Raw genomic sequence first — 20,804 nt, 5'->3', positions numbered from 1 at the left:
TAAAATCGCAATGAAACTGTACTCAGCTTTTTTTTGACGCGTGTCCCTCACACACACACACTAAAGTACTCAAAGCTGGACTTAAAGTGCTTTTGAACCCTCATGAACTGAGGAATATTAGGAGGAAAAGAGTCTCATGTACTCGATACCCCCTGCAGTGCTCCCCTGCCCCAAGGTCTTTAATCAGACCTCTATATCACCCAGATGGCATACAACCATTATAATGCTTTCCTTCGATTAAAACAAATAAGAGCATTGACTGTACAATTAAATACAGTAGTACAGGCCTGAGCAATGAATTACACCATCATGAATCTTCTTACTATATCGATGTAAGGAGGCGTGTATCATTTCTATTGATTAGTTTCCCCATTGCTCTAAACAGATGCCTGTTTACAAGCGACTGTTGATCCAAGTATTTGTCAGTCTTTTGGTATCTCCTGAAAGTCAAAGATTGTGAAGAATTTACCTGGCTGAAGAGTCCAGTTCATGTTGACCTGGCCTTTGGGTTTGTTTTAATGGCCAACTGGCGTATAGAAAGCTTCAATGAGTGAATGGCTAAGATCCAAGTAGCATTCAGCCACAGCTACAGGATTATCTATTGAAGCTTGTCAGTACAGGTAATACCCAACACTTGTTTCTTTTTGTCCAACGTAATCTCCATGACTTACAATGTCATTGCAGTGTTGAATACCCAGAATGTACAGACAACTACACTGCAAAAAAAATAAAAATAATAAAGTAGGCGAATTTGAAATTTCAGGTCAACTAATTTCATTGAATGTTGTAGTTTTGAAAACTAATAAATGAATAAAACCATCACTGTGAACTCAACAATCTAATAGGGTTGTTACAATATATCAAAACGGTAATATATCGCGATACTTTGGAGCCTAAGGTCACTGTTTAAAAAAAATTAAAAATTAAGAAACCAACAGTTTGCTCCCAAAATTTTCCGTTAGAATGGTGTTTACGTTAGCTCACTGGCTGCCATTGACACCCAATTCATTTTGACTGGATTGGACGTTTATGGCGAACTTAAACCAGCGCATCAACAGCCAGTTTTTTGTAGGCATCCATACTTTTGCAAACCGTCATATGCCACTGTTTAACCACAGCTGGATTCTTTACCTTAATACTATTCATCCTGCACACAGCCGCTACAATCAAAAATGTTTAATCCATCTGCAGGCGACCAGGAGATTATTTTTTAATTGATTGATGATTTTACAACACTTTGCGGGTGTGCGCTGGTCCTCATGGGAAACAGTCTACCCTAAGGCAAAACGGTACCACTAGCGTCGCTAAAATCGACCAAAACTGACAACAAAGGTTTCTTTGTGTTTAGGTGAATACAGTGGTACGTCGGTATACAATCACATCGACAAACGGGCCTTTCGACATCCGACATAAAATTTGACTCGTCGGTCGTCTCAACATATGATGACATGCTCGAAATATGACAGTTTACGACAAAATATTTTGGTTATCGTCATCCTTGATGAAAACAACACTGCCGCGAAGTTTTGAGAGACTTGAGGTTGGCAAGACGGTTCTGTATGAGGAATGAATGAATCAACATCATTCTTGGGGAAAGCATTTTTATACAAAAGAATGTTTTTGTACTTTCTGTTGACAGGGTCAGAGAACTTTAGTAAGTTAACCAGTCGGTATTGAAGAGAATGTTGGGTACGTGCATACAGTGGGGCAAATACGTATTTAGTCAACCACCAATCGTGCAAGTTCTCCTACTTGAAAAGATTAGAGAGGCCTGTAATTGTCAACATGGGTAAACCTCAACCAAGAGAAACAATGTGGGGGAAAAAAAACAGAAAATCACATTGTTTGATTTTTAAAGAATTTATTTCCAAATTAGAGAGGAAAATAAGTATTTGGTCACCTACAAACAAGCAAGATTTCTGGCTGTTAAAGAGGTCAATCTTCTTCTAACGAAGTCTAACAAGGCTCCACTCGTTACCTGTATTAATGTCACCTGCTTTAACTCATTATCGGTATAAAAGATACCTGTCCACAACTTCAGTCAGTCACACTCCAAACTCCACTATGGCCGAGACCAAAGAGCTGTCGAAGGACACCAGAGACAAAATTGTGGACCTGCACCAGGCTGGGAAGACTGAATCTGCAATAGGTAAAACGCTTGGTGAAATCAACTGTGGGAGCAATTATTAGAAAATGGAAGACATACAAGACCACTGATAATCTCCCTTGATCTGGGGCTCCATTCAAGATCTCACCCCATGGTGTCAAAATGATAACAAGAACGGTGAGCAAAAATCCCAGAACCACACGGGGGGACTTAGTGAATGACCTACAATGCGCCGCCGGGGACTCAAATCCTGCACTGCCAGACGTGTCCCCCTGCTGAACAAAGTACACCTCCAGGCCCGTCGGCGGTTTGCTAGAGAGCATTTGGATGATCCAGAAGAGAACTGGGAGAACGTGTTATGGTTAGATGAAACCAAAATACAACTTTTTGGCAGAAACACAGGTTCTCGTGTTTGAAGGAGAAAAAATACTGAATTGCATCCGAAGAACACCATACCCACTGTGAAGCATGGAGGTGGAAACATCATGCTTTGGGGCTGTTTTTCTGCAAAGGGACCAGGACGACTGATCTGTGTAAAGGAAAGAATGAATAGGGCCATGTATCGAGAGATTTTGAGTGAAAATCTCCTTCCATCAGCAAGGGCATTGAAGATGAGACGTGGCTGGGTCTTTCAGCATGACAATGATCCCAAACACACAGCCAGGGCAACAAAGGAGTGGGTTCGTAAGAAGCATTTCAAGGTCCTGGAGTGGCCTAGCCAGTCTCCAGATCTCAACCCAATGGAAAATCAGTGGAGGGAGTTGAAAGTCCGTGTTGCCCAACGGCAGCTCCAAAACATCACTGCTCTAGAGGAGCTCTGCATGGAGGAATGGGCCAAAATACCAGCAACAGTGTGTGAAAAGTGAAAGTGAAGATTTACAGAAAATGTTTGGCCTCCGTTATTGCCAACAAAGGATACATAACAAAGTATTGAGATGGACTTTTGGTATTGACCAAATACTTATTTTCCACCATGATTTGCAAATAAAGTGTTTAAAAATCAAACAATGTGATTTTCTGTTTTTTTTTTTCTTTCCCCCACATTCTGTCTCTCATGGTTGAGGTTTACCCATGTTGACAATTACAGGCTTCTCTAATATTTTCAAGTGGGAGAACTTGCACAATTAGTAGTTGACTAAATACTTATTTGCCCCACTGTATATTTTTGCCCATAAAAAGTATAAGCCAGAAGTCCAACACGATGCTGGAATATTTTCAGCCATGTTAACACAATAATTAGTCATATTTTGCCTAGGGCTGCCTAGGATTTATAAATTTAGTGGTTGTATCTGAAATTGTTAGAGCTAGTCACATTACATTTGTGGGGTTAAATCAAGGGAGTCATTCATTTGTCAACTGAGGTCCTGTGATTCCCTTTGAGACTTTGGTGTGATTAATCACTATAAAAATAAATGTGACTTGACATCATTTTTTTTCCTAGCAGCTTCTGTAGCCTCCTGGTGAGCACTGTTTACACTGACGAGATGAGAGCAAACAAAAGACCGAAGTTTACTAAAGAGGCACAATTTCATCAGTAATTTGTTATTGGTGTTTGAGATGTAAGGCAATGAGCAACCTAACAGTTCACCGAAAAGAAAAATCTTGTACTAAAGTGCGACACAATGCCAAGTTATTATAACATTTAAAAGTGAGCCAAGTGGCAGCAAATGTTATGAATGACAAGATAGCTCAGGAACAGGCAATAACTGAGTCGATTATGGTGAACTTTGTCCAGCTCACCTTTATACTGTCACAAATGTTTTATGCATGCATTTGTGTATGCATGCATCTTTTATAGTGTTTTATAGCACTTTTACATTAGACCAACAGGACCCTGGTCCTCACTTTTACATTAGACCAACAGGACCCTGGTCCTCTAGGTCTAATGTAAAAGTGACTGAGTAATCAATTAATCTATAAATTAGTTCGAATATTGGATTAGGAACATTTAATGTGTCACAGAATAAATTTTAGGTGATGTAAAACATAGGCTTGCTAACATTGCACTTGAAAAAAAGCATTAAAAATGAATACAAAATATAATATATATATATATATATATATATATATACATATATATATACATATCAGGGGTCGCGTTAACGGAATATTTTCCGTCGTTGACCGATTTTTTAAAACGGTGACGGAAAAAACTGAAGTCCATCCGTCATTTTGACAGGTTGCAATTCACACCCCAGACCACAGGGGGGAAGTTTCTTCAAAAAGCCCCCAAACAACGATGGTGTTGACAAAAGAGGTGAAAAAAGAGGGACTGCACAAGCGGGCACGCAATTCAAGTCCATGCGCACCAGGAGGAAAGTGTGAGACTACGTTCAGGCCACAGCAGGTGAACTGTTAATTTAATTGTTCCATAATATGCAGCCTACCTACTGGGGCCACAGTCAGCTGTTTTTGTCACTGCGGAGAAAAAGTTACATATTCATCTGCTTCATGTGTGATGGCACGGTGTGGATTCTCTGTTAAGCTTGTTCGGACAGAATATTAATTTAAAATGAATGAAAACTAAATACTATTGAATATGTTGAAGCGGTATGCAATGTTAAGAGTCTTGTTAGCTCGAATTGCTGTGTCCAGCCGATGTAGCTCTGCTGCTCTCTGTGAACTCTCTCTTCAAGCCGGAACGCGCGCGGCTCTTAAGTGTCTCTGTCACGTGTCTGTGTCGTAGCCGGTAACGCGCTCGGCCAAATGGACACACAAGTACGGAAGGTGAATTATGCCAAACAAAGGGTCACCACAATGTCATTATCATCATTTAAAAAAATTTAAGTGACGGGTAAAAATAGATTATGACCGGATTTTTATGACCCTGTCAGTCAAAATGACAGACAACGAAAAAGTCTAGCGCAACCTCTGATACATAGATATATATATATATATATATATATTTTTTTTTTTTTTTTCCAAACTATGCAAAATAGCGTAACGCACGAAAACTATTTTTAGACCGTACGGCGCCATCTTAACCGGGAAGAGGGTCAACATACAGACGCCCTCGCATACAAACTATATTTTGTTTTGTTATTTTATTACTGCTTGTTTTCTGTCGGTAATCTTTCAAAAAAGAACATGCCTAGTAAACTCTGCTGCTATGGAACTTGTAGAAACGACTCTTAACATTTCGACATATGAAGGACGTTTTCTTCAAACATTTCCCAAATCCAAAATCTCAGTGGAAAAATGTGAAGAATGGATCAACTTGTGCGGACGTCAAAAGACCAGTTCAATGCCAGCAAGGTGAAGCCATTCACCTTCGTATGCAGCAAAAATTTTGTTGGGGGCCATGGTCCTACAGAGGACCAAGAGGTTAGCCATTTTGATATTTTTACTTATTTTCAGCGTGGCGTTTTGCCGTGCTGCTTTTGTCTGACAATGAATGACCTGAAGAAAAATTAAAATTATATCTGACTGCCACTGTTGTTACCTTTTCTGTTGTAAAAAATAGAATAGAATAGAACAGAATAGAATAGGTCTTTATTTTCATTGTCAACAACACAACACTGTGAACAAACAAATTTAGTAAGGGGGAAGTGTAAATAAATTATAGAATTAAGATTTGTCATCAAATAAAAAATTCAAAGTGTTCGTTGGCTGTCACTGCGTAGCATTTGCGATCGCTACACAAAAATAGCAATGTAAATTACCGCCAAAACAGTCAGAGACGTAAGACAACCAGAGGATATAATAAATAAGAAAGACAGGGCATATGGTGGTAAAGGATAGATTGTTGAAACAGGAGAATGTCACTGTCAGTGGCGTAAGGCAATGTAGACAAGAAAAAGGTGTCGATAGAAAAGCTACCTCTGGATCCGTTCTTTTCCCCACCTTTTTCAGCCCTCGACACTCAAACCATCTCTTTAAATGAACATTTGTATGTTCTTCCACATCTTTACCAGTGAATTTAGCACTAGGGACATCGTTTTTGGACAGAATTGGTGGGTTCAGCTCAGTAAACATCTCGTTCGTACACTATTTCCATGCATTTACTATTAGGGACAAACTGGAGGTTGAACTTTCTAGCAACAATTGCTAACGTCATGAATATTAATGAACAAAAGTGACGTGTTGCTTGCGGTATGCCATTGCACTGTCATTTCACAAAAGCAATAAATGCATTTAACAATAAAATAAAATACCTGAGCTGGGCTTCAACCAGAATTAAAAAAATAATGAGGATCTAAGAACAACAAAAGAACAACTTGTTAACTTGCAAAAGTCAATCAAAACTCTGCTAGCTAAAAATGTTATAAAATGCTGTTTTTTTTTCAAAAAAAATTTATACAATGCTATTAACAAATCGTTTACATGTGTTCATAAACATACTTCTAAACTAAATTAAGAATGCAGAAACAATCATATTAGCTTAAACAAAAACTTACAAGCTTATGTTGGTCTCAACAGGGAGCAGCTGAATACAGCCATAATAAATTAGTTATGTCATATTCCCTGTTGCCACTACAGGGCAGTGTAGCCATCCAAATCAATAAAACTAAATGCAAACACTTTCAAAACAAAACATTACAACGTCACGCTAATTAAACGAATCCTCAAAGCAGCAAAATTTTAAATCGAAGCTTTTTTCAAATCGAATTTCTCGAGTGAATCCATTAATCGCTGCAGTGCTAAATATACGAGGGTTGGACAAAATAATGCATACACCTTAAAAAAAACTGACCATAAATCCTCAATAATGTTGAGGTGTGGGGATTGTGCCGACAGTACGAAATGTTGAACTTCATTAGAACGTTCCTCATGCTATTCTTTAACAATTATGGTAATGATTATGATGCCAAAATGTTAGGTGTTTCCATTATTTTGTCCAACCCCTGTATGTATAATGACCTACAAGATCTCACAGGATGGATTAACAATTAATTTAATAGTAATTGTATTTTAAACCATTTTTTGGGGTCACAGTGGATTAACTCAACAGCAATGTCAAATTTATCCCAATTTGGGATATACAATTGGAACAGGCTAGATTACACCGATAAACCTTGGTCGGTCTACCACAACACAATGTTCGGCATTTTTAGGTTTACCGAGAGTATTGTACGAAATATATTTTTAGACCGCCTGGAGACAGGGTTAAAATATTCATTCATTCATTCATTCATCATTCATTCAGTTTGCTTTGTTGTTGTCATTGTTTTTCTTGGTAAAAAGTAGGACCCTACTCTTCTGCAATTGGTGGATAGATCAGAATGATAATTTGGTAGGTGTATTCTCGGGATGTACTATATATGCATTAATTCTCAGAGCCCGATTTTTTTTTTTTTTTTGGTCACAGGACTAATTAATTAACTACAAATTGATTAATTGCTATTAATTTCTGTTAATTATCTAAAAAATGGCAGTGTTAAGTCTCATCTTGTTTAGTTAACAGGCAGACAGTACACAAGAAAGCCCGCCCGTCTCATCAGACCATAGGATATGGATCCAGTAATCCATGTGCTTTGTTGACATGTCTTCAGCAAACTGTTTGCGGGCTTTCTTGTGTACCGTCTTTAGAAGAGGCTGGGGTGACAGCCATGCACACCAATTTGATGTAGAGTGCGGCGTATTGTCTGAGCACGAACAGGCTGACCCCCCAACCTCTTCAATCTCTGCAGCAATGGTGACAGCACTCCTGTAACGAGTCACATGACATTTTGGAGGGAAATTGACAAGCAGTACTCAATTTGGACATTTAGCGATGTACAGTACGTAGTTTCTAAGGGGTGTACTCACTGTTGTGGCCAGGGGTTTAGATATTATTGGCTATATTTTGAGTTATTTTGAGGGGAAAATAAATTAACTATTATTAGAGGTGGGAATCTTTGGCCACCTAACGATTCGATTCTATAACGATTCAGAGGCTACGATTCAATTACAAATCGATTATTGATGACAACCCCCCCCCCCCGCTATTAGCTGCTTTTAATGTTTTGTACATTAGTTACAAAAACTGTTAAAAAAAAAAAAAAAAAAAAAAGGCCTTGCAGGCTTAAATAAATAAACATTCAATTAATTTAATGTTGTGAATCAACCGTTAAAAGTTGTTAAAATTGCTCCCGTTATTCCATAATTTCCCTTTTGTCTACTTTCGACATGTGAAAGTTTTAAAACTATTTTAAAGATAGATTCAAATCAATATTTTACCGATTTAGGAGTATTTTAGATGAAAAGTTAATTAGGTTCGCTTGGAAGGTTCGCTACAACAGTCTTGCAGGGAAGTCTACTGCTTTAAGATGGTGGCCGTTTACTAACGCCCGCATCGAGTCTATTTTGCATCTAGTCCTATATAAATATGATATCTACCGTACCATTATGTGGACGTACTTTGTAGCTGCTGTCTGCAGCAGTCAGGTATGTTGTTGTTTTTTTATCTCGCGGCATGAGTTGAGCTAGAGCCGTGAGTTGAGCATTGGCATTATCCGAGGGGCCGGGTAATGACAAGCATGATGTTTAGCTACTCTCGCTCCATTCCTCATTGCGTCCCGAAGACCGCGCGGCGCGCTGAGTGTGTTTTACTTCCGCTTCACTTGACATATTTCAATAATCGGAATATGGATGTTTGTGAATCTCCTCGAATCTTCCACAGCCAAATCGCGAATAATCTAAGAATCGAAAATTTCGCACACCTCTAACTATTATATAAGCTGCACACAGACCACAAAGTGTCATTTGGTCAGTGTTGTCCCATGAAAACATATACTTAAATATCTGAAGAAATGCGAGGAGTGTACTCTCTTTTGTGATACACTGTGTGTGTATTTTTATTAGGGCTGTCAAACGATTAAAATTTTTAATCGAGTTAATTACAGCTTAAAAATTAATTAATCGTAATTAATCGCAATTAATCGCAATTCAAACCATCTATAAAATATGCCATATTTTTTTGTAAATTGTACATATATTCTGTAAAATAAATTGTTGGAATGGAAAGGTAAGACACAAGATGGATATATACATTCAACATACGGTACATAAAGCCTGTAGTGGGCATTTCACTCTATTGTCATTTAAATCTGTCTATGCTGTCCTCACTCCGAAGCGTCTACTTTTTCCAAAGCTAGACAGCTAGTGAACGACGCCTTAATAATTAGACTTCTTCCTTTTTCATCTGATTTATTAATAAAATGGCCTCAAACCATTGTCCTCTTTAGACCGTCGTAAAACTACAAAAAGTACGCAAGCATTGCATTAGCAACAACGTTAGCTTAGCACGCTATACAGGTTCACTAAACATAAACAAAAAGCGTTTCATACAAAAAATATAACATTTCGGTTACTAACATAATATGTACATTCTTTACAACAACCATACTTACGGACAGATCTTGTCCAAGGATCATATAAGCACAACATTATCAGCCCGAGACGTCGTGCAGCCATAATGAACTGGCAAGAAAACAATAAACCATGTCGCAAAGCGGCCACAAGAGTTCGCTGTTGGACAGCACAAAAAGCCTTGCTGTAAAACTTACCAAAAGGCAGAATACTTTCTGAGCGGGACATGTGCGTTAATTGCGTCAAATATTTTAATGTGATTAATTAAAAAAATTAATTACCACGCGTTAACGCAATAATTTTGACAGCCCTAATTTTTATATATGTGCATATAATCCCCCCACCCCCCCAAAAAATAGAAATTTCACTTTCTGCTATCTTTTTAGTAATTTGGCCACCACTGTGCAATATAGGAAAAAAAAATGATTAAGAAACTTTTAACATGGCATAATTTTCACTTGAAGAAAAAAAAAAGTGTATTTTAATTAGGACTCGAGCAGGGACTAATGAGAGGTCGCCATTAGAGATCGACCGATATGGATTTTTCAGGACCGATACCGATTGTTAGTAGATAAGAGAGGCTATCGATAGCACCCACATATTCATAGTTAGTGTAGGCGTTCAATGTATATCTTGTTGTTGTTTGTGTTTCGTTTCATTCTTTTCTTGTTTTTCTTTTCTTCTGTTTCTCCATAACCCCTACCTGTTTGCTGCTTTGTCATAATAAGCAAGGTATGTTGAATTATTACAATGGGAGTATGTCATACTCTCAATGTAAGACATTAAATCTTTTCTGACAATCCAGACACAGAGACTTCCATTCTCCGTGTCAAACAGCTGAACAGGACAGGTTTAGGAAAAAAAAAAAGATAGAGAGGCTGATATGCGATTTATAGAGGTGATATTCATTTGCAGTAAAAGTGTAAAAATTGGCGTAAAAAAATGAATAATGCAAACACTGAACTTCATTGAAATGCCTCAAGCATGTTTACTGAATCACGCAAAATAGGAAATAATAGCTCCAGAAGTGCCTGAATCTCCTAGACTCAGAAACATATCTCATAAAGTTGAATAAAAGCTTATAAAAATAGCTCTCTGAAATTTTTCCACAGAAAAGACAGCCCTGATGACCTCGTCTAAGTATCCTTGAGCAAGATACTAAACCCCACATTGCTCCTGATGCTGCGTCACCAGTAGGTAGATGAGGATAGAGTGTGAAGCGCTTTGAGGGCCTTAAAAAGGTGGAAAGGCGCAACAAGTGTAACTGTATTTACCATTACTATTTACCATTACTATTTAACTAAACAGAGGATGGGGTGCATACCAGTGCAGGAGAGAGAGGCACCCTGCACCTGAGCCGAAATAACCACATTTTAAATGATTTTTTCATATCGGCTGGTTGGATTTAAAAATCGGTTTATTGCTAGTTCCTATAGTAACTACAAAAAAATAGTTTTAGTGATCAAGCAACGAACACTGTCAAGTACAAAATATTATGTATTCAATCAGTATTATGTATGTCATTTTACAGTAAAAGTCTACTGGAGTGTCAATAAACAGCTTAAAGCGAGCACATGTCTCTTTTAGAGGAACGCTACCTGCACTCAGGGAGGATAGAACAGTATAGTGGCTACAGGCTTGTATCACCTCCAGTGTTGTTAATTTTACTTTAAAAAAGCAATTAATTACAGTTACAAATTACTTCTCCCAAAAAGTAATTGCGTTAGTAACTCAGTTACCTGAATGTAAGAGTAATTAGTTACTTGGCAAAGTAACTATTCATTCATTCATTCATTTCCCATGCCGCTTTTCCTCACGAGGGTCGCGGAGGTGCTGGAGCCTATCCCAGCTAACTACGGGCAGTAGGCAGGGGACACCCTGAACTGGTTGCCAGCCAATCGCAGGGCACAAGGAGACATACAACCATTCACGCACACACTCATACCTACGGACAATTTAGAGTGTTCAATCAGCCTACCATGCATGTTTTTGGGATGTGGGAGGAAACCGGAGTTCCCGGAGGAAACCCACGCAGGCACGGGGAGAACATGCAAACTCCACACAGGAAGGCCGAAGCCCGGGATTGAACCCTTGATTTCAGAACTGTGAGGCAGACGTGCTAACCACTCAGCCACCGTGCCGCCGGCAAAGTAGCTAGTGATATATATATATATTTTTTTTTTTCTCAAAAAAAAAAAAAAAAAAAAAAAACACAGGTCACACAATGTGAAGCTTAAAGGGTTTCGGGGACAATTGGCCCTAACCCAATTCTTTACCCTCCGCTTAACTAGACACAAGGGTATTGCGATAACTAGCTAGTAACCTTTGCTATGTGTGGAAGTCATTTAAAGTTGTGAATCAATCGTTAAAGTTGTTAAAATTTCTCCCGTTATTGCAGTAGTTCCCTTCTGTCTACTTTAAACATGTGTAAGTTTTAAAACTGTTTCATCATTTAAAGATAGATTTAAGTTAAGATTTTGCCGATTTAGGAGCATTTTAGATTAAAAAAAATTACTTAGGTTCGCTAGGAAGGATCTCTACATCAGGGCCTTCCTGAGAGGTCTACTGCTTTAAGATGGCGGCTGTTTACAAACGCATATAGTCCTTAAAACATGTTGGCAATGCAGCAGTGTCTGTCATTTGCATCTAGTTCTATAATATGATATCTACCGTGTCATGTGGGCGTAGTTTGTCGGCTATGGCTGCAGTCAGGTATTATTGGAGCCACCTAGCATCGCGGTTGCAACGGCGTCTTCCCCACTCCTGCTCAGCTCTCGTCCCCGTGAGTCCGTTTCTCTCAGACTTTTTTTTTATTCAACCAACTTAGTAACGCATAGTAACGCACGCCTTTCCCGCCTCAGTAACGGTAACGGCGTTGCCAAGATGAGAAAAGTAATTAATTAGATTACTCATTACTGAAAAAAATAACGCCGTTAGTAACGCCGTTATATTGTAACGCCGTTATTAACAACACTGATCACCTCACAGTGTTGGACTGTTAGGAGTGTCGATAACATACAGCTGGTACATCCGTATTTAATTCGTGATCAAATAAGAATGATCAGTATTCAAATAGTATCTCTCAATATGCCAAACTAATTGAATAGTAAGTTGGCTCGAGTCCCTTCATTTAAGTGCTTCAAAATAAATACTATGTCACACAAAACGCCTTCTATTCTGTCTGTGTCTTCAACAGTACTAGCACTCTGAACAATCTCTGTCTGGCATCGCCCCAAGATCTACGCACAGACACCTGTGAAAGTTTGCAGTACTTCCTATTAGCATGTGCTGAAAATACATGCAGTGATTTTCAACTTCAAGTAAACCTCGAACCCTTAGGTTTTTAATTGAACAACTTTAAACAACACTTTGCCTTGTAATAAGAGGAGGTTATTTTGAGGAAGTCAACTGTGACTGCTGCCTGTTTGTGGGAGACCATCTGCCAATGTAAATAAATTACCTGAGAAAACTTACCTTTGTCCAATCGTCAAATAGAAATTTTATTTGGGAAATAAGCCTCAAGTTGATATCATTTGGAAGCAGTGTTGCTTTTGTCAACGATGACGATAACGAAAATATTTCGTCAAAGAACACTTTTTTCATGACGATGACGAAACAATAATGAGCTAAAAACGTGTTTTGAGAGACTAAAACATAACGAGATGAATGCCAGTTTTCGTCTGATGATGCGAGAACGGGACGAAAATGTGCAAAACTTTCCTTAACATGTTTACATTGTGTGAAATTTTGATGTATAGTTAGCAGTGTTGTTAATCTTACTGAAAAAAAGTAATTAATTATAGTTACAAATTACTTCTCCCAAAAAGTAATTGCGTTAGTAACTCAATTACCTGAATGTAAGAGTAATTAGTTACTTGGCAAAGTAATTGGTGATACTTTTTTTTTTTTCTTCTCCTCAAAAAAAAAAAAAAAAAAAAAAAAAAAAAACAAACAAAAAAAAACATTGGCCACACTATGTGAAGTTTTTTGTGAAGGTTTTTGGTACAATTGGCCCGAGCCCAATTCTTTACCCTAATTTACCCTTTACCTTGAATCAACTGTTAAAAGTTGTTAAAATTGCTCCCATTATTGCATTAGTTCCCTTCTCTCTACTTTCGACATATGAAAGTTTTAAAACGGTTTCATCATTGAAAGATAGATTCAAGTCAAGATTCTGCCAGTTTTAGAAGTATTTTAGATAAAAAGTTACTTAGGTTCGCTAGGAAGGTTCTCTACAACAGAGCCGTCCTAAAAAGTCTACTGCTTTAAGATGGCGGCTGTCTACTAACGCATTTAGTGCCATGTCTGTCATTTTGCATCTAGTTATATCTATATACAGTACATGTGATATCTACCATGTCTACCATATCTACCATAACATGCGGGCATAGTTTGTAGGCTATCGGCTACAACATGTATTATTGGAGCTACCTAGCATCGCTTTTGCTCGGTGTCACAACTTTCTTGCTTTCTCCCCACTCCTGCTCTGCTCTGTCATCTCGGTGAGTCCGTCTCCCTCAGACTTTTCGACCAATATAGTAACGCATAGTAACGCATGCCTTTCCGTCCTCAGTAACGGAAACGGCGTTGCCAAGATGAGAAAAGTAATTAATTAGATTACCCACTACTGAAAAAAATAACGCCATTAGTAACGCCGTTATATTGTAACGCCGTTATTAACAACACTGGTAGTTAGCCTGCATCGTAGCAGTGTATGGTTGTGTCACTCATGTGATGTGCTGCGCCCCCCCCCCCCCCCAACTCACCAGTGTGTCGTCTCCAGTCTCCATTAGACATGTGCCGGTTACCGATTTCAAGGTAACTTCACGGTTTCAAAACCGCTAAAATTTTCCGTCATACCGTTCTTACAATATTAGCTATTTTATATGGCCCAAAGGTAGAAATCCCTTCCTTGCAGCCACAGGCCTTACCTCTCCCCTTCCAATTGTTGCTCAGTGAGTCAGAGAGTCAGCTGTGCTACACGATGGCTGGAGGAGGTGAAAGACCTGAACTTTTCCCCATCGAAGAAAACAAAGTCGTTGTTATGGGAATAATTTGGCTACAGAAAGGTTACAGACGGCTATGGCTGAGAGAAAGAGGGTCAACTGACATGTAAAACATGTTCGGGGAGGGTGGCTACCAGAGGAGGCATACCTTCAATATGATTTTGCATTTACGTGACCACCCGTCGCTTTATACAAAATTAAAGGTTAGTAAACGCTGTTATGAACGTTTCCCACCAGTGACGAGAGTTAACTCCAGCATGTTTATTGTATCTAGTGGTGGTATAACAAATACGGATATTGGACAATAATTAAATTATTTTTGTTCTAAAAATTATGTTGAACTGTGGCTGTGGGTTTAGGCTCACCTGAAGGACTGCATTTATTATTATTTTATTTTGAATATTTCATTAATATTTTTATTTCAACTTATTATCCTTATGTTCTTATTTACTAATATGTTGTTTTGAAAATAAATTTTAAAAATCACGTTCAATGGAAAATTTTTTTTTTTTTTTTTTTTTATCACAGACATCTCAAAATAACACGTTTTAGAGCTCTAATTGCAAGACCGTAATACCGTGAAACCGTGATATTTTTGCTTAGAGTTATCATACCATCAGAATCTCATACCGGTACATGCCTAGTCTCCATGGAGGCTTGCACACACAGTAAAATTTGTTTTCTTATCTTAGCCAGTGAGAATATGCAATGTTGCTTTAGCTTTTAATGTCAGTGCTGAGTGATCAACACACGCTAAATGTAACTCGTAGCATTGGCATAGCATTACGCTAATACAAACGGCGAGCATCCACTTCAACTCTCGGACAACTTTTTTTTTTAACATACAGTTCGTGGCGTCCGGGTGGGTATAAAATTGAAAATGTACTGTTTTCCTGCTAAGTGTGTGTTATCACCAAGTTGACTTGAAAGTGTTCGTCTGTCAATCGAAATAGCTGGAAACCTTTAATTATTTATTTATGTTTGGAGTAGATTTTTTTTTTTTAATTTTACAGACGAAAACATTTTTAGTAAACGTCGACTAAAACTGGACGAAATTAGTCTTGAGTTTCTGTCAACAAAAACTAGGCGAAGACAAACACATTTTGAGATGACTAAAGTATGACTAAGCCTTAAAAGTATTATCGTCCAAAAGACTAAGACAGAAATTAAAAGGGCTGCCAAAAACAACACTGTTTGGAAGCCAAAAGTTCTGAATCCCTTCAAATAAATGCGCACTCCTCTTTTCAGTGGTTTGGCGCTGACTCAACATATCTGATTCTATATTACATAGAATATGTACAGTGCATACATTAGGTTGTATATACATAGGTTTACTGTATACTCAAGCATCTCTTAATTACGTGACAAAAGGACAAAGTAGAGACCTCTGATTGTCTAGTAACTTGACATACTTTAAAAACTCTCGGTGTGTAGTAGGTGTGTGTGTGTGTGCATGTCTATGCTTGATGGTTTTATGCACCCCTCCTCCCGGTTCCCCTTTCCTGTTCCCTTTTAATGTCACAGGGCTGGCTCATATGACCTTGAACAGCAGCATTGGCACGGCAAGAGCAAGCGCAGCCTCGCCTACGGGCGCCCTTGAACTGGATCTGCAAAAAATAAGCAGCCTGATAGACATCTCTGTCTTCCTCTTAGTCCCCAATGTATTCTACACAGTTTTTAGTCAATCTAAGAGCGTCCTTATCCGTTTCCCAGGAAGGGATTTATCACGATGCCACATCTTTAACCTCTCTATTGGACAGAAATAGAATTTCAACATTTCTAACCATTGGCAAAAATAGACATTTGCAATGCCATTCAACTTTTGACCTTAAAGCACCATTCCTGACTCATTCTGTATGACTGCAAACCAGTCTTTTTACAAGGAAATTCCCGGCACCCTTTTCTCCCTGTTGTGTTCTGAGTCACCAGCACACAGTGACCTGCTATTTCACAAAAAATATGACAGGCTCACGTCTGAGGCGCCTTACTTACAAGCCAATCACAGTTCTTCAATTAAGGTTGGGTTGATGAAAAGGAAGTCTTTAAGCACCATAGGTCTATCTAGTGTTTTGACAAGCTGATGGCTGACCTGCTGCGTCCCAATAAGATATTAGATTTTCCGCAGTAAACACTCAGTCCAATGTCTGGCTTGAGTGTTCTACTGTCATACTGTGTGCTTATATGCGAGGAACCGTAGACCATTGTATAAAGATAAAAAAGGCTTGTTATCAGCATGAAAATATTGCGGCAACCCTAAGTAAGGGCAACAAAGTTCAAGTAACCGCAGCAATTCCCCTTACATTGTGAGAGAAGGCAATGGGGAAGTTTAAATGTGTTCTGTAATGTAGTTTAAAATCAATACATAAAATGCAAAAGGGACTGCTCACAGCGCCCCCGCCCATGCCTGACCTTTCCAAACTTATCACATGGCAAAGACATACTAGAAACTAAGTGCTAAAGGTGGCGCTGCGGTGGTACCACCAAAACGCCTCAACATTTGCTGAAATAAAAGAGTACTGCTCCAGAAAGTTCCTTGTGTATCTGCTTGACAAACACAAGCACAGAGAAAGACCCAACATATGCTTTTGAGAAGCTGTTGATGAGTGACATGAGCCATGAGGAGTCTCCTCAATTAGCTGCGTTAAGGGGCTTTCACACGGAGACATGAAGTTCTGGGGCTAAGAATAACATTGCACAGTTATGCTTACGGCAGTAAAGGGCTCACGAGCTGTGGCACTGCGACTTTAGTGTGGGTACTAACCAGAGACTTGCTGCTAATCCAATCGTGACGACATATTTAGCCCTTTTTTAGGACTCTACTACTGTATGTGCGTTAGTGTAACAACTTGACTAATGAGCAGGGTTGGGCATCGTTTGAATTTGAACAGTTCCGGTTCCACATTTCGATTCAGATTGTTTTAATAGGCAGGGTCAAGAAAATTGCATCGTTTATATTAATTTCTTAACTTCTCCATTATTTTTAAAATTTTATGAACTTTCGATTAACTTTGCTATGAATTTCTCACAGGGCTATTTTTAACTTGTAAATATCAGTCTTTAAACTTGAATATGATGTTTCTCTCCACAGGATTGCACTTTCACAAAGATGTTAATTTTTCAAAAGCTCATGAAGAAAACATTTACACATATTCTTTTGCCTATGTTTTAGAGTTTCTTATGCTGCAGGCATTTGTTGTATTGCATCGTTTGTTTTAGGTGGAATTTCTACAAGTTAGTTAAGGGCTGACATCTTGCAGATGTCAGGCAAGGAGTGTTCTGTCCCATGATCTTAAGTTGACTACTTTTTAAGTTTGATTTCTTTCTAAACTGATATATTGCTCATCCGTCCACAAGATGTCACTATTGTAAATCCGGACTCTACAGTTTTGTTTTTGTTTTTTTGTTTGTCTTTTTGTTTTGCTATGTGCGCTTGGCTTCCTCTAGTGGTGACTTACTGGAATCAGCAGGCAAAAAGAACATTACTTAGGTTGGAAAAGAATCCTTGAGGTGTACAGACGCTACACACCTCCTCTGCACTACACAACATTAGGAACCTTTGATGAAAAAAAAATCTGTAAATTTGCACCTTTTAACAGAGTGTCTGATATCATTTTGGTGTTTTTATTCTGTTACTTTGTTGTGATTTGTGTGAAGCAAAGCAACACGTTTTTGTGCTAAGCTAAATTAGCCACTTTGTATGACTGGCGCACAACGGCGCTAGTCTTCATGTGACTTCTCTTTCATGGTGTTCGGCAGCTATTTTTCCCAGTCGGCGGTCAGGGCATCGAAACAAAAAAAAAACATTTGAACAATTCCGGGAGAACCGGAGTGTTAGTCCCGGATCCCATCGATGCCCGTAGTTTAGTACAGGGGTCTCCAAACCGGTCCTCAAGGGCCATTCAAGGTCCTGGCTTTTGTTCCTACTGATCCAGCACAGACAGTTTAACTAATGAGGTTTCTGTAATCAACTGATTACACTTTTAGGACTCCAGATTGTTGAAAAAGTGTCATCTTTTTGTTGGAATGAAATCCTGCACCCACCGCGGCGCTATGTGGGAATACTTTGGAGACCCCTGCTTTAGTAGATAGAGCATAGTAGGGGTGGGAACTTCTCGGTAGCTCATGAAACGATACGATTTTCGATACAAGCTTTCCGATAACGATTATCTCATGATATGGTGATACAAAAATTAACAATACATGTGTCAGGAAATCATTCTACAATAAACAATATATTGAGTTTTGGTCCTGTTGATTCTGGGGCTTTTCTGGATCATTTCCTGTTGATTTTTAGGCATTTACAGATCTGTTTCGGTTGATGTTGGCTTACAGAACAAGAACTGACCCGGGAATGTCCCCTAACCAATAGGAAGTGTCTCAAAATCAACAGGAAGTGAGCTGTAAACACCCTAAAATGAACATGAAGTGACCTATAAATGCCTCTAAAATTGGGAACACTGGCTGTGAATGCTGTTTCAGTGCAATTGACGGTCAAAAGGGATTGGACGTCTAGCGCCGTCATTGGCAGCCTATAAGCTAACACAGACACTATACTAGTGGAAGAATTTGGTAGTGACCTGTTGGTTCCTTTTTTTGAACAGTGACACCTTTTTAAAACAATATACTGATTCTTGGGAGGAGCGTATCGATTACCTTTTGGGATACAAAGTATCGCAATACATCACCATTTAGATATATTGTTACAGTCCTAGTGAAAAGACCCATAATATGCACATAAAGATCACAATACGTCTTGTGAATTGAAATATTAATAATTAGGGGTGTCCCGATCCGATCATGTGATTGGAAAGCAGGCCGATCACACCATTTTTCAGAAGATTGGAATCGGGTAAAAATAATCAGGTTTTAATAAAAAATAAAAAAATGTTTTTCTGCTAAATACTCGTACAGCGCCACGGCCTCTCACCCTCTCACCCAGTGCGGCCAAACTGTCCAGCTTGTGTTTGGTACTTAAAGTCATAGATGAATGACAGGTTTGTAGCTTTGATCTTGCCAGAGAAGCTTGGTAGCTGTACAATCAAAGGCACAAATGTGTCAGTCATCGTTAAACTTGTGTGCTATGGCAACTCATTGTGTTAGTGAGAGGCTGTTCTATGCAGTGCGAGCGACAAAGTGGAGTGGATTTGAGTGGACTCACTCAATAGCACATATAATAAAGACAAGCATTTTCTACGTTATCCTTGTTTAAAAACAATTCACATTATGTAGGTGGCAATGTGGGACAGTAACATGTTTGGAACTTTTGTTAAAAAAAAAGAAAAAACTTTTCGGCATCAGATCGGGACTCTGTACCGGCAGATTCTCAAAATCCGGCGACTTGGACTCGGGTACAAAAATATGTGATCGGACATCCCTATGAATAATACTTTACATTCCTTTGTTCCCTACAACGTGTTTACTGAGTGCTAATATAAAACGGAAGACGCTATTGACACACTTACAAAAATTAGCAAATATTCACACAGACACCTCATGAGCATTAATACAAAAGAAATATAGGAACATTCACAGGCCTGTTAAACCAACAACGCTTAGTTGTGACTTCTATTACTACATCCTTCTTCTACTACCCAATGATAATTTCAGCACTTTTCTGCAAATCATTACTGCCTCTCAGTGGCAAAGGTGTGTATACAATCACGACCAACGGTTCTATGCGACTTGTCACATTCAGACCGTCAAGTTAATGCCTCAATCGAGTCGGAAAAACACGAAAAAATCGGATTCGTGCATTAAGACCTGTAGTATGAACGTAGCCTTAGTTCGGACGCTCAGTTGCCTTGACATTTTTCCGAGTAAGGCCAACAACGTCATGCATCAAGAGAGACAATAGCTAATTAATATGCTCACTCGCCACCCTGTGGTCTGGGGTGTGAATTGCAACCTATCAAAATGACGGATGGACTTCAGTTTTTTCCGTCACCGTTTTAAAAAACCGGTCAATGACGGAAAATATTCGGTTAATGCGACCCCTGACCAAGAGAAAAGTCAATTTTGAAAAAAAGAAGAAAAAAAAAAACTAATTGAGATTGGACAATATGGGTAGTAGAGTGGTTCGCAGGGGTAGGGTTGCAGGGGGATCATAATCATTTACAGGGCCAGGTTGAAACGGTGAGAAGGAAATAGCGCCTTCGTTGCTGAGCCCAAAAAGCAGACTTGTTTGTAGAGGCACCAGTGTCCTGGGAGATTCATTACAGGCAGATTTGTTCCACATAGTGAAACACGAGTAAGCGCTACTGTCTGAAAATTGCATTGCTCCAAAAGACAAGAACAAGCCTCAGTTGGGGGATCTTGGTACAGTACAACGATGTCATTATTGATAAAAGAGGAGATCAAACCCAGTATTTATCTTCTATGTTTCTGAGAGACATGAAAATGAA

At 38.8% G+C, this 20,804-nt stretch overlaps 1 protein-coding gene across 2 annotated transcripts in view; it reads right to left on the bottom strand.

The window, feature by feature from the left end:
* The window catches only part of nrip1b (nuclear receptor interacting protein 1b), a 93,925-nt gene that overhangs the window by 42,270 nt on the left and 30,851 nt on the right, over window positions 1-20,804 (bottom strand). Inside the window, exon 2 of one of the 2 annotated variants that reach the window (XR_009061226.1) lies at window positions 8,076-19,433. The exons of the other annotated variant lie outside the window; for it this stretch is intronic. The gene's annotated coding sequence lies outside the window, so the exon portion shown is untranslated. Of the gene's footprint in view, window positions 1-8,075; window positions 19,434-20,804 lie in introns of those variants that run through there. 2 annotated transcript variants of the gene reach the window in all.

The sequence above is a fragment of the Corythoichthys intestinalis genome, chromosome 18, assembly GCF_030265065.1.
Source record: "Corythoichthys intestinalis isolate RoL2023-P3 chromosome 18, ASM3026506v1, whole genome shotgun sequence".
Taxonomy (NCBI): Eukaryota; Metazoa; Chordata; class Actinopteri; order Syngnathiformes; family Syngnathidae; genus Corythoichthys; species Corythoichthys intestinalis.
Note: the sequence above shows the minus strand (reverse complement) of the source record. Positions and strands in the feature narration are given on the sequence as shown.